The sequence below is a fragment of the Dermacentor variabilis genome, chromosome 6 (genome assembly GCF_050947875.1).
Source record: "Dermacentor variabilis isolate Ectoservices chromosome 6, ASM5094787v1, whole genome shotgun sequence".
NCBI lineage: Eukaryota > Metazoa > Arthropoda > Arachnida > Ixodida > Ixodidae > Dermacentor > Dermacentor variabilis.
In genome coordinates, this window is record NC_134573.1 from 194083979 (window position 1) to 194089140 (window position 5162).

At 45.5% G+C, this 5162-nt stretch overlaps 1 long non-coding RNA gene across 1 annotated transcript; it reads right to left on the bottom strand.

Annotated features, from left to right (window-relative positions):
- Window positions 1-393: 393 nt before the first annotated feature.
- LOC142586031 (uncharacterized) lies at window positions 394-3245 on the bottom strand. The gene is made up of 3 exons (XR_012829179.1): window positions 2876-3245; window positions 815-1725; window positions 394-746 (listed from the first exon to the last, which is right to left on the bottom strand). It is a non-coding gene; the product is annotated as an uncharacterized LOC142586031 (long non-coding RNA).
- Window positions 3246-5162: the final 1917 nt, after the last annotated feature.

Genomic DNA, 5162 nt, shown 5'->3' on the forward strand with positions numbered 1-5162 from the left:
GGCTATGGACCGATTGACCAGTTCAAGTTGTGAACTTCTCAGGAACTGTTATAGGAATCGCTGTAATAAACACAATTCCACGATCGGAATGTTTACTTTCATTTTTTGTTGTAACACTGAGGACTACATAGAACTTTATTTTGTATATGTGAGAGAAGTATGTGGATATCACGAGCTTAAGCCAATGTGCGATACACAGACAAAGCAGCTGCTACATCATGAACTGCATTGAGGGCCACACAACACATACGTAATTAAAGGTGCAAAATATAGGGGGAAGCTTCAAAATACGCTCTGTAGCACTGCAAAGTGTAACATGTATTGTATGTGTACAATAAATGTTCAAAAATACAATGCATCAATGTCCCATTTGCATTCAAGTTTATTATCAAGTTCAAGTTTGCTGAAGTTTATTATGAGCATATGTACAACAGGAATCTACTGACACAACCGCAGTCAAGGTGGCTGTTTGAGGTGTGCTGGCTGCGTCAGTGTAAGAAAAAGAAATTGGGTGAATGCCGACACCAGTGCCACTGCTTCATGCCTCTGACCTGCACGTGCCTCCGCGGCATCTTTGTGCACAAGTGTGCTGGCGTGGCGAGGCGTAGGAGTCATCCGAGAGAAAGAGCATCGTTTACATGGAGAAGTGGCTATTCACATTGCCTGCCGCTTTCCCTCAAATGTTTCCTTTACGACTAGGGTGGCACACCCACAGTCAAGGTGGCTGTTCGAGGTGTGCTGGCTGCCTAAACGAAAGAAAAAGAAAGAAAGTAGATGAATGTCGACACCAGTGCTATTCCTTCTTGCCTCTTACCTGCATTTGGCTCCACGGCCTCTTGGCTTGCGGAGTCTGTATGAGGGAGCTGCTGTGGCTAGGCGTAGGCATTGTCTAAACAAAAACAAAAGGCCATTCAAATGGGAAATTATTGAAATCAATGCAGTTATGTCTGCTTCTTGCATTCTTCTTGCCCAAAAATTTTCAAACATGGTGTCCAGTACACACCAGGACTTTGACTGCTTCTGCTTTTTACCTGCAGGTGTTGCTGCGAGATCCTTAGTATGGCTGCGTGCAGCATTGTAACACTTGGTGGAGGCATTTGAAGTGGTAGCCAAAAATATAAAGAATCATCCTTGTCTGCACAAATGCTTTCAATTTCTAAATGAAGTGGTAACTATCACTATTAGTGCAAGGCCCCCCACATCTATGCGGCAAGTTCCATAACTCGAAACTGAATTTTTCCTTTCGTGTTTCACAAGGCGTCTGATATGTCCACATTAGATGTGATGTGTTTATTTTTATTTATCCCAGTGTGGAGAGAGCATCATTAAACTGTTTTTTTATTTTTGCTTGTCTTGTTTTTTGGTTTATTTCTGAATTTATCCAGCACCAGTCTCATGATGCTAAAATGACTTATGTAATGACAATCATAGCTTTTGTTTTGCAGAAAAACAACGCATTTCCTGACCCATTGTTTGACATCCCCTCACTCGCATAATCTTGCAGAGTATTCTACCTATATTGACTTGCTTGACCTCCACTAAAGAGTTGCATTTGCAAATACGACTCTTTCCTTAAAACCATTCGACACTTCTCATAATTTCTGTACCTTGGGCTTCGATACTCTGCATTAATCATTTTTGCTTGTTTCTGACTAAAAATGTCTTTTTTAATTTAGAGCTTAAATTTTACCTTTGGAACACACGGAAGGGCTTGCCATTGCATATCTGCATAAAAGGGAAACATGTTTCATTAAACATTTGTAAAATCCAATTGAATATTGATGAATGCAGCTTGCAGTGTGATATGACTGAATGAGACATAAAAGTAACTCATCTCACTTGGTAAATTAAAGCACATATTAGTGTGATGTGCAAGATACGTTACACTAACGTGGTGGGTTCTCTTGCTTATACAGCAAAATAATCGGTGCGCGAGAAAAAAATTATCTTTGCATACCCCTTGTACACACTGATTTAAGGAGAATGAGCTGGAGCTGTCCACATGGTCTACTTATTTTACCTGCGAGTATGGTCAACAAAAATGTGTCCCAGCTGCTTAGTGGTACTCGGGATTATATCAGTATTGCATATGTGCCTGTTGTCTAAAATAATTGAATTTTGAAAATGCTCGCAGGGATCTGATGTGCATATCTGCAGTTTATGGATACATGTAAAAGACTCAGCATCAAGTGCAAGTGAACGTTCCCGCAGGCCCGGAGTCAATCATGCAAATAGATTCGCTGCACAAATTTGTGACCAGAAAAGATATTCCACATGAAATGGCATGCAAGGAAGTGTTGAAAATATTGCACAGTTAATAAAACGCCTACGCTATTAATATGTGGGTTGCTGCACTCGTTATGCAAAACGGAGGTGAGGCGTGCAGACAGGACACAAGAGTAGAATCTAAGTCGACAACACGAGCGCCGTCCACTTCTCTACTCTTGTGTCCTGTCTGCACGCCTCACCTCTGTTTTGCATAATGAATCCTTACCAACTAGCCCAGCTTTCTGTCGTTCTAAGTCTCGATGCACTCGATTTCGTCCGGATTAGGCACTCGCCTCTTGATTACTTCGTGGCACAGAAATACTCGGCATCACACTGTTTTTCTGCTGTGGCCTTTGTAGAAGCATGATTGTTCAAAGTGCAACAATTAAACAGATTCTATGAGTTGCTTGTGGCTTCGCCAGCACAATTCCACTGCGCTGGTCCGCCTGTCCAGCAATTTCCTACTGAAGGGAAACCTGCAAATAAAAACACCGCTCTGCATGCAGAAAAATGCTCTACTGTGACGCTTCTCAAACGATTGTGATGCACCACAAGAGCTGCCTACTCGCGTGATATTCTCAACAAGGAGATACATTCGTTTACTTACATGTCAAGGTATATGCCAGAGCACTTCGGTGGCACACAAGGCACGAGTGTGTGTGCCATAGCGTCCGATGTCGACGCGCGATCGCATGTCAAACCTAAACTGTACGAAACTACTACGCATCCAAAAAACAGATTCGAAACCGAAATTCGTGTCATCCTTTATTGCAAGAATGCGTACATCGTGATTTACATAAGTCGCGGACTTAGCGATCGCTTTCTGTAAACTTAATATTAACGTACCACCTTCATAAAGCCATCAGGTATGCGTTTTTAGATGAGAAAGCATAAGGTGACCTGTACTTGCTTTCAGCTCTTTCAATAGTAATTGCGCTGGCCACATTGACCAGTAGCAACAGGGCGGCGCCCTAGAGGTTCCCCACGGAGGAAGGAAACTAAGGAGAGGCCCTGACGTCACTCTTTGTGAAGCAAAAGTGAAGCCGGAAGTTGGCGTTGCTCATGGCGATGCTCCGCCTTTTGGGCCACCCTCCTCTCTTGTTTACATCTTTCGCGAAACCACGCCGCGCTGCGCGTGGTTTCGCGCGCGGAGCGCGCGCGCTCGCTCCGCAGCAATACTAAACAATCGCGATGTCTCATTGCGTTGCCGTTGCCAAACCCATGTTCATAATGAACTTCGCACATTGGGCCGTGAGGTCGAATCGGCTGCTTTTACCGGCTTTTATGAAAATAAATATGCCTTAAATATAAGGCCAACCGACTGAACTGTTCTCATTAACCGCAGGTACTGGCCGCTACCCAGCTCTTGCGTGTTTTGTAAAAAAAAGGTCCCCTTTATCGCTGCCTTCTACTTGCTTTTCTCTGCTTGTGCTTCCTGGGGCTCTCATACGGTCTTGCGAGCTAGACGTCTGGCGATGCGAAAAAAGATGTACGCATTCTTACTGCACTGCAAGAACGCACTGGGGACACGTACGACACAACAACCCATTTGCGATCCATTTGGAATTTATGAGCACAAACACATTCTCGCTTGAGGAATCGTCGTGCTTTATTGAACAAACTTCGGGTGGCCGCGCATCACTTCGACGGCGCGCCGGCGAGGAGGCAGAATGTCATTTCTGACTCCGCGTTTAGGTTCATTGACTGCGGCTTGAGGTGCCTTCTTCGCACGGTAAGTGAAGCGTCACGGAACCAAAGTTTTGCGATAGCCGGCGCACGGTGCAGAACAGTATGCGCGTGGAACCGGCCTACCTGCGACCATGGAACAGCCGTTTGCTGTGTTCGCAGGTACGCTCTGTGGAGCCTTCCTCACTCTTGCGGCGCATCCGCTGACCTTCCCTGCGCTTCGCGCGCGCACAGATAAGGTACGCCTGCGGTAGGGAGGATTATTTCCTTAATAAGTCAAAGCAGCCGCTTCTTTCCCATCTTCCCGGATGAAGAGTCGACTGGCCGGCGCACGGTGCCGAACAATACGCGCGTGGACCCGGCCTACGTGGGAACATGGAATAGCTAGCCGTTCGACGTGTTCGCTGGTGTACGTTCTGTGGAGCCTTGCATACCCTTGCAGCGCATCCGCTAACCTTCACTTCCCTGCACTTCTCGCACGCACAGATGAGATAAGCTTGTGGTAGGGAGGATTCGTTCCTTAATAAGTCAAAGCAGCCGTCCCGGATGAAGAGTCGACTGGCCATGACTGCTTTTTCTGCGTTTCTTTCCCAGCGAACGATGCGCGAAAGGCACGGTTTTTTTCAGTTTTCGTTCCGCGCACGAGTTGTGCGGACGCTTGCCTAGGTATCCGCTCATCCAATGCCTAGTTGTTGTGTGCCAGGATGCAAGTCGCGCACGCCGAAAAGTGGACCGCCCATATCTTTTCACGTGTAAGTAAATTTCCTTATGTGGTTGGTGTTTTATCGGAGGAAAAACTAGAATTTATGATACACGCATTCACATAGCGATAATAATTCTATAGTTATAGTATAACAGTAAAATATTTTACTCACACAGTATAAGTTATCATCTAATACCTATGCACGTGATTCTTCATTATCAGGTTTCCCGGTGACACCGTTCGTCGGAAAAAGTGGATAGAGGCAATTTGGCCATCCTCCAGTGTTGATCGAGAGCCTAAGAAGCAAGCCCGTATTTGTTCAGCTCACTTTCGGGATGAACATATAGATCGCACGTCGCTAAGTAGAGTCCGTCTGCGGGAACATGCAGTGCCGACGCTCTTGGTGAGAACTGATGCTTCTTATGTGGCATGGCTCTTGCAATACATACACACATGCATATAAGGGGGGGGGGGGGGCTTTCTTTAAACTGGTAAACAATGCTGA